Genomic DNA, 9535 nt, shown 5'->3' with positions numbered 1-9535 from the left:
CAATGTGCAAATTTACAGTATAAACAGATGATAAATAGCAGCAAGCAATATATACACTATAAACAAGGAATATATAAAAAGATAGAAATATTAACAGTCACTCACGTTGTACACCACCAATGCAGATATAGACCAGAATGCAATGCAACAGGACAGAATGGGATTTAAGCAAAGAGCAAAGCACATTCTGGGGAATTAATACTTAAAGACCCCATGAAATGGTCTCTTACTCGCTTGATTTGATGTATTTCCTGTTGAGACAGGAAGTTTGGGGCGGGACATGGTGCATTCATGAGTTCAAACCAACAGGATCTCAGTTTGAGTGATAAACACACTTTTATTTTGAAGGGATAAGGTGGATGAGAGAGGAAGATTTGTGAAGGTTTTATCGGTTGAAATTTTAATTGAAACCCACCAGAGCAGGATGATGTCACTGTTTAAGATGCTCTGTTTAACAGGAAGTAGAAGTCGTGTGAGGTCCTTTCATGGCAGTTTAAGAGGAAGTGGGGAAATAAATGTGCTTAATATTACAAAATATCACAAAGTGGGTCTAGAAATAGGCATTAAGAGACATTTTGAAACCTGAAGTCAGTCACAACAGGCCTTTACTGGCCATGTGCAGACCTCCATCCTCCCGTCCTTAAATCTCAAACAAAACTGGTATTTATTTCTTGTGCTCTAATGACCCTTTCTTCCTTTGCACGGAGCTTGTCCAACAGGCATTTATGATCTCTGCCCCTGCAGCCCGGAGCGCCTCGCAGGCAGATCTGCAGCTTGATGAACAGATCCTGATCAGTGCGCTCAAAAATGTAGTGAATTTTGTCAGAATCTGAAACTAGATCCGCTGCCACTCGTCTGTCTTTAAGGCACGGCATACAGTGAGGGGTTAATGTATCTATTGTTTTGTAAGTGTATTTAATGGGTTTTTTATGCTTTTATTTTGAAACATTGTTTTGTCGCTCCTTCAAAAAAGAGATCTTGTAATCTCAACGGGGACTCACCTGGTTAAATAAAGGTTTCATTTAGTTTAATAATGATAAAAAAAAAAAAATGCCATTCATCTCACTTTCATGAAAAGAAATGTAAAACATGAATGGAATGGTGCGGTGTGTGCAAAATGTCAGCATGCGATGTGATTTGTCGGTATGTCCCTGAACTCCTGCCCACCAAAAAAAATCTGCATTTTCCCCAGTGATTCAGTCTCATCTTCAGTGCTCAAATCTTGTTTTTCTTCAAATAAGGTAAAAAAAAAAAAAAAAAAAATCTGCCAGTGGGTTGAGATAATCCCACTTGTTTCCAGATTTTTTCTTGAGTCAAATGTCATTTTCTTGATCCCGGTGGGCTGATCTGCCTTATTCTGCCTCGTTTCAACAGATTAACACTTGATCCTGAAACAAGTGGAGCTGCACTGGAAACAAATGGGATTATCTCATCCCACTGAGGGATTTTTTTTCACCTTGTTTGAATCGCTGTACATTTACGGTGTTCAGCAGAGGAGGTGGCTGGTAATCTGATTGAGAGCTGGTTCCAGTGAAGGCAGCGTGAAGAAAACTCGCCCTCCTCCCTCAGCCGTCCTGTCAGCGCCGGCAGCAGATAAGAGCGAGCTGTGATAAGCAGGAATGTTCAAACGTTAAGAGTTGCCTCATAGCTCACATGCAAAACCGTGACAGCCGCCTCGGGACGCCCCCCCCCTCCCGACCCCCCCGCATGCAAATGTCATTCAAATACTGCTCCTCCAGCGACGCAAAATTTGAATACCGTCCTCTTGAGCAATCCTGAGGAATTCTGGTTTCTGTTTCGCCGACGGTCTTTGAACGCGTTTCGACACTCTCGCAAGAGCGAGGGTTTCGCCGAGGAACCCTCACAGGTAAACGGGTTCACGCAGAGTTTTCGACGGAGCGCTTCAAGGACCTCCTGGGGTCCCCGTGCGGTTTCAATCTGACAAATCCCAGAAGGTTCCTCAAAGCCTTGTTTTGCCTTCGAAGTTTCACTGCAGAAGGACTCAGAGACTCACATGTGAAAGTGATCATCAGTAATAATCTGAATTTTCAATTTCAATAATTTGTTTTAATGGCCAAGTACATTTGCACACAGGGGGAATTCAACATTAAACATAGAAATTAAATAAATGATAAATAAATGACAAACGCATTGCAGATCTATGGTGCTTTTCTAGTCTATGACTCACCTTCACCCATTCTCTCACACACACACACACACACATACATGTTGGAGGGTTAAAGGTTCAGCGTCTTGCTCAGTGGCACTTCAACATGGGATTGAACCAGGAGCCCTCCACCCATCGCTCTCCCTCCTGAGCCACATGAAAATAAATCAGTAAGGAAGTAAAATCTTGCCGAGGAAAGTGATGCTGCTTCTTTCTCCAAAGCCTCAGTTTTTGACAAGTCACATCACCTGCCTGCTACTTCTCATCCGTTTTGCCGTTTTCAGCGTCGTTTAAATCAAACACACGTTGTTTTACGTTGTGACTCGGTGGCATGGAGTTGAAAGTGAAGACACACTCGGCCGTCGTGACGCACAGAAGCAGTCAGGACAAGGTGTCGGGGATCGTTTAAGATCTGTTTTACGTCCCGTGGAAAAGTGAAAAGGTCTCTGGGAACGTTTTATTGGTCTTTAAGGTTGTAAACATCAGGGGTGTGACGGTCCAACAAACCCACGGTTCAGTTAGTGTTGTGATTTTTGGCTTTGTTATGTACATAGGCTTAGAACTAGCTACTAGGCTTAGAACCCAGGGGGACAGAGCCTTTGAGTCCGTGGCTCCTAGATGGTGGAACGCGCTTCCACCGGACCTGAGAGCCGTGACCTCTGTCGACATTTTTAAGAAGCGGCTCAAAACACATCTGTTTAGACAGGCTTTCCCATAGGATTACGCCACTGTTGTATTTGTATTTCCTTGTACCGCCTTTGTACATTGTTTCTATTGTTTTTTATTGCATTTTTATTTTCTTAGCATCAACTTTTTCTATTGTTTGTATTTATATTTATATTGTTTTATTGCCGTCTATTGTATTTTTATTTCCTTGTATCGCATTTGTATATTGTTTTATTAGCTTTGAGCATTTGTATTTTTAACTTGTAAAGCACTTTGTGAGTTCTCTCTGGGAAAAGCGCTATAGAAATAAATTTTACTTACTTACTTACCTACATGGAAAAACACTAGCATTTCTATTGCAAAAATAGCTTTTTTTCATTCACGGATTTGGGATAATGATATGAATATCCTTTCAGAAGTCTGCTTAAAGTTTTATTGGGGGGTTTCCTGCTTCATTTGACAGCCACAGAGGAGAGAGAGGGAGGGGGAGGCAGGCAGCAAATGGCCTGAGGTCGGATTTGAACCCGGGACGCTTCAATCTGAGGCCTAACAAGTGGCACCAGGGCGCCCCCTATACTTACATAATTTCAACCAAACATCAAAACACTTTCAGTAAATTCATTAATTCATCAGCTCAGAGTGCGGTACGATGGCTCTCATACAGTGGATGCGTCTGTGTTGCACTTTGTGGGGTGTGTTGTGTATTAAACAGTTCTTTTTTTTTTTTTTTTACGGGTTGATTTTCCATCCCTAGTGAACGTACAGGTGAACCCTGAGGAGCACCTTCATCAAGCAGGATGTCTCTCCTGTGAGGAACCTTAAGGTGTGTGTTGGCTCCCTTAGAGCTTGTGTGGCTCTTTTTTTTTTTTTTTTAAAGTGAGCGTTTTTTGTCAACATTTTCACTTCGGCGTTTCGTCCGAGCCCCTCCCGCCCTCACGCACGTCGATGCCCTGAGGAAGAGGATAAACTCAGGAAGGCTGGGTGGATGTTTTTCGGGGAGGGGAAGCGAAGCGTGCGGCATTGTAAGACGTGATTGGCCCGAGATGGCGAGGCTTCCTTGAGGTGATTGGTTGCTCGATTGATCCCGAACGGATTTTAACGAACGAGATTACGGCCGCAGGAAACGCCCGGAAATTTTTTTTTGCATTTCCTTTGGGTTGGACCCTCCGAGTCTAACAGAGATTTGTTAAATTGAGTTCCCTTCACAGACACTTGAAGACATCACAGCAGCCCTGATGAACCTCTGAGCTTCAGAGTGTGCTGTGTCGGCAGGTTTACAGTTATTCAAATATTTCTCTCAAGGTGCAAAGATGAATGATCTGGGCTGCTCCAGGAATCCTGTCTGTCTCTAACTGTAACTTACGGTAACTTGAACCTCTGAGGACGTGTGGAGGCGAAAAGGTCGCTGTTGTGGAACTTTTGGCAGAAAACACACCGAGGTCTTGTTCGGCTTTCATTTTGCTTCAGAAAGCTCCCCCAGCGCTCGCAGCTGAGTTGTGATTTCCAGAGCGCAGGAGGGTTTTGTTCACAGGGTAAAGTGGGTGGGTGACGACGCTGTGTGTGTATGTGTGTGTATACGCGTATGTGTGTGTGTGTGCGCTGCTTTGACTGAAGCAAAAATAGGTTCTTTCACAACCTCAGGGAAATGATGAAGCTCCCCAACAAAGAACAAAGAACATGAAAGCGAGTCATGAGATCTTTGAGTTTCTAATGTAAAATATTTTGCAGGCTGGTTAATCGGTGACTCATAATTTTTTTTATCTGGGCTCATGACTCAAACGATAACGCTTTATCTTCTCAGCCCCGTTCAATCATGAGACGATGCTTTTGTCATGTGACAGCGTTCATGTGAAGCGTCTCCGGTCCTGACTCACAGGGAGGGGATGGTTTTATTTTTGCTGTGTAAGAAAAAACAACAACTTTCAATTCTGTTGTTTTTTTTTTTTTTTTTTAGTTTCTCTGGTTGGAGGCTCAGGACTTTGTGCTGAGAACTGCAGTGAAAACCGTCCAGCAAAACCCGGCGCAGGATTACAGTCAGAATAAAGGAACTGGTTTTCATGGTGCTGGTGCAAAGACACGTCAGCAGCTCAGGGTTACAGCACACATTTGAATTCATTTATTGGATTTTAAGAAAAAAAACATATATCATCAAAACCCAATAGTAGCAAGAGTCAATATACAACAATACAAGATCTTGACCACAGAGTGAACTACAGGCTATGGCAGATTGAGACCATGGAGGCTGTGGATAAAGGTGACAGCGTCTTTTCCATATATAATACCTGCCAATGATGGCAGACACAGAGCAGTATTTAGCTAGCTGTTTTGCAACTTTTTTTGCCAGTCCAGCAAGTTGGAGTCCTGGCACACACACATCTTGTGAACATGCCCCAGGCTACCAAAGATCAAAATTATGATTTTACAATTATACCCACAGGCAGAGATGGCAATTGCAAGTGTTTGGTATTTAGACCATTTGTAACTGAAGCATGTGTCCATGTACATATCGAAGGAACAACCAATCTCTATAATTGTGACAGACTTGGTGGATTCATTGATCAAAACAATACACACACACACACTCACACACACACACACACACACACACACGACACAGCCATAACCAATACGTCTGATATGGCATAAATAATCCAATGTCAACTTTTTATTCCCCTGTTTTACGTTCAGATCAACAATAAACTGTAATTAAAGGCAGAATGAGCAACATTCAAATTGGCCCCTCCTCCCTGGCGAAGCAAACCGCCAGCAGCGAGTTTTTCATTTCCCAGTATGGCAATGGAATGAAGTGACCGTCCCAAATGTGAAATATTGTGCCTCCCTGTCCAGCAGAAAACACGCCGTCGCTCTTCATCCTCCTCCTCTCCCTCAGAGCTCATCAGCACACTGCAAAAAGTCAAATTTTACCAAGATTATTTGTCTTATTGGCAAAATTTGTTTAATTTTCACTTGTTTCAAGTAAATATTTACTTGAAACAAGTGAAAATTGTCTAAAGACAAGTCATTTCTGAGCTGATCATGTCTTATTTTAAGTGTAATGAGATATTTTGACTAGAAATAAGACATTTTTACTTGAAATAAGACAAATAATCTTGGTAAGATTTTGACTTTTTGCAGTGCAGGCAAAAGCTCAACCCCAGTTTCGCTCTCATTGTGAATCAGACTTTGTCCACGCGGCGTTTCAGCTCGCCGGATTATCACAGCTTCCTATTGGATGTACCGTGGAGGCAGGTGTACTGGAGGCACCGTGCTGCGCTGTGATTGGCCGGGAGCTCCAACACATCCTACTCGCTCTGACGTTGGTGTGACCTCACCGGTTGGTTTCTGAAAGCTCATTCTGAAGTCAGCGTGTTGTCACCTGCTGTCAGCCTGGGTCATCAGCGGTATCGCTCTTTGTCATCGCTGGAAGTGGAGAGAGAGGATTTGTGCTCAGGTTCCCACGACGGGCCGCCGTGTTGCCATGTTCCAGAGCCAGACAAGCCATCATGACGACAGGAAACTTGGAAGACCTTAAATTATTATGTTTAGTTTCACCTTATCCATCCACTTTAAATCTTTATGTGCTCTTTAAATAAAATTAACAGGACTTTAAACCATAACTCCTTGAAATCCCCTTAATTTCATGCCTTGTGCTCAATCCCTAATGACAGTTTTAAGTAGGGAAGTTAAGGAGTTACTTAAGGAGTTACTTAAAGGCACATTAAAACCTCTTTAACGTCCTGTCCCGTGCAGAGGCTTCAGTTCTTAATTTAAGTATGTGAAGTATTTAATGGCTTCATAGGAAATGGTATATTAATATTCCCTGAATTTGTTAATGTGAAGTACAGAAGCCATAATTCTACCAGTTAAGTAAAGACAAAGCTAATGTCGTGTAAAATTTCCCTTAAGTTCATGCTCAACCCTTAAACTGTGTTCAAAATTTATAATTGTATTCATGAAACTAAGGGGAATTTAATGTGACATTACAGCGTCCGAGTCTTTGAAGTGTACTTAAAATTAGAGTTAAGGGTTTTGCACTTGATATGAAATTAAGGCTATTTTAATGTACACTCACCCACAGAGGCATTAAACCATACTTAAAGTAAGAATTAAGGGCTCTGCATAGGACATGAAATTAAAAGATTTGAAGCTTTGAACTGAGTGCTGCAGTTTAACATATTTTAACTTACTAACACATTTCTTTTTATATTTATTTAACTTATGCACTTGTTTTTTTTTTGTTTTTTTTTTTATCATCTGTTGTGCTTTATGTTGCCTGTAACCTGTTTCATGCATTTTGTGTCTTACTGTTTTAATCTGCTGCAGAACCAGTCGTCCTCTGGGGGCGAACAGACTTTTATTTGACTCGACTTGTGTGGTTTTTGGCCCCGAGCGGCATCATCGTATTTTTATTTATTTGGTTATTATAGCTTTTATCATTGCAGTCATAGTTACTAAGTTGCATTTCCTTTTTTTTTGGTTTCTACTGCCTTTTCATCTGTTTTACTGCCTTTATCCGTCAACATCCTTTTGTTTTCTCACTTCTGTGTTTTGCATCTTTTGGTTTCCTATTTTATCATATCTTTAATTTATTATCGTATTTTTTTTTTTTTTTTTACCTTACCTTTATTTCTGTTGTCATTTTGCCTTCTGAGCTTTCTGCTTCTGCCGTGTCCGTCAAAGGCTTTGGTAAACTCTCTTTTTAAAGGTGGTATCCAAATAAAGCCTGTTATTGTTATCACTGTCTGGTGAAAATGAATAGCGTATTGGGTTCCCACTTGTTCTGTGTTAAACTGTGGCATTAGAAACATCTATTGTCAAATGAATCTATTTTTAAATATATATTAGCTGTCAAACTAGCACTGGAAACGCATCCTGAAATGAGAACTTAAATGTCAAATTAGCTAAGCGAGCGACTGCTGGTGAGGTTTTGATGTAGCAGTCAGCGTCACTTCACGCTAAGTTTTAAGCAGAAAGTTACTTTACTGTTTTTAATGAGAAGTTTGGGCTGTTGGCAGCGCTGATTTGCATAGATGTGGGCGGGGCTTATGTGGTCCTGCAGCCAGACACAAGAAGTGAAGTTTGGAGATTCCCGGGCTGGGACGCTGCCATCGAACGCAACAGTTTTGACAGTAAATAATAAATATTAGTAATTATTTTTTCATTAGTAAAAAGCATCAGAGCTGCTGTGATGCAGCTCAGCACATACAGACAGTTGTTGGTTACGTAACACACTTGTTCTAAGAATATGTGTGTATATGTGTGTGTGTGTGTGTGTGTGTGTGTGTGTGTCCCGACTCTTGACCTTTATGTATTTTGTGACACAAACAACATGCCGCCTCTCAGGAGTTTCCAGAGTGTACGTTTAAGTGGAGGCCAGCATATGTGTGTGTGTGTGTGTGTGTGTGTCACTTGTAAACTATTCCAGGTAGCCGGTGACCGCGCTGTGCAGAACACTCTCACTGTGCTGCCGCTGTGCAGTGTGTGAGTCACCGTGGTTAGCTGTGATATTTAAAAGGATCAAATGTAAACGGGGGAAAAAAAACGAGATGAGTAACAGCAAAGAATGAAAGAGACTCTGTCAAGGAAAAGAAATATTACATTCGGCTTTGTGCAGACAAAAGAAAAAAGCCCCTTTATTTGATCAATCATTATGCTGCAAAACGCTGATGACGGTTTCCCTTCGGTAAACACACACACACACACACACACACACACACACCAGTACACTTGGTGCTCACTGTGCCAGCTTCTCACACTCACTGTGTCTGTTTGGTTGGGCTTGCAGCCAGAACAGCCCACACACACACACACACACACACACACACACACTGAACTGTTGCACAATATTACAGGCAGCAGAAGGAAATACGAGCTGAAAAACCTCAGAATGAACAAATGATCAACTTCAGTTAGGCACAAACTGAAACCTGGAGAGAGAGAGAGAGAGAGAGAGAGAGAGAGAGAGAGAGAGAGAGAGAAATTTCACTTCCTGCTGATACTGTAGAGAGGAGGTGAAAGGTCACAGGTCAGCCACTCTAACATGTTTAGGCAGTGTGAAGCGGCTTGTCCTCCGTCACGTTCAGGTGGAGGAAGGATTCTTCAGAGGTTCCTTGTTTCTTGGCTGATTCTGTAGGAAGCACACGGCGGCTCCTGCAAAGTCCCACGATACCTTGCAGCGCCAACGCAGAAGAGCCAAACTTCACCCTGATGCTGCATTCAGGGGAACCTCGTCAACTTGTGAAGTCAAAAACTGTCATGTGACCACCCGGTATTTGCATTCTGGTGGTGATCGTACGTTAAGAAGCTGGACCGATCACATCGCCCACTAAAAGATGCCGGCAGGTCACTGTCACCAGAGCTGCTGATACAATCATTTACACACATTTTGATCGAAAAACACAAGTTATATGGATGCTGGTTCAGCTTTACCACTCAGATTCATTATGTAGGAAGCGTCTAATTTTGCCTAAACGCACCATGATATTCACCAAAGCTGATGGTGAAAAGGGAATGACTGCTTAAGAAAAAGTTTGCCAAAACATCTGACTATAAATAACAACATAGGCAACATCAAATCTTTTTATTTAAGAGCCTGTCCTCTGGCCAAAAAAAAAAAAAAAAAAAAAAAAAAAGACCCCATGGGTTTTTTTTGTACAGCAGCTTATTACGACCTGTGGTTACGTTTAGAGGACAATTAGAGGG

The sequence above is a fragment of the Myripristis murdjan genome, chromosome 5 (assembly GCF_902150065.1).
Source record: "Myripristis murdjan chromosome 5, fMyrMur1.1, whole genome shotgun sequence".
Taxonomy (NCBI): domain Eukaryota; kingdom Metazoa; phylum Chordata; class Actinopteri; order Holocentriformes; family Holocentridae; genus Myripristis; species Myripristis murdjan.
Note: the sequence above shows the minus strand (reverse complement) of the source record.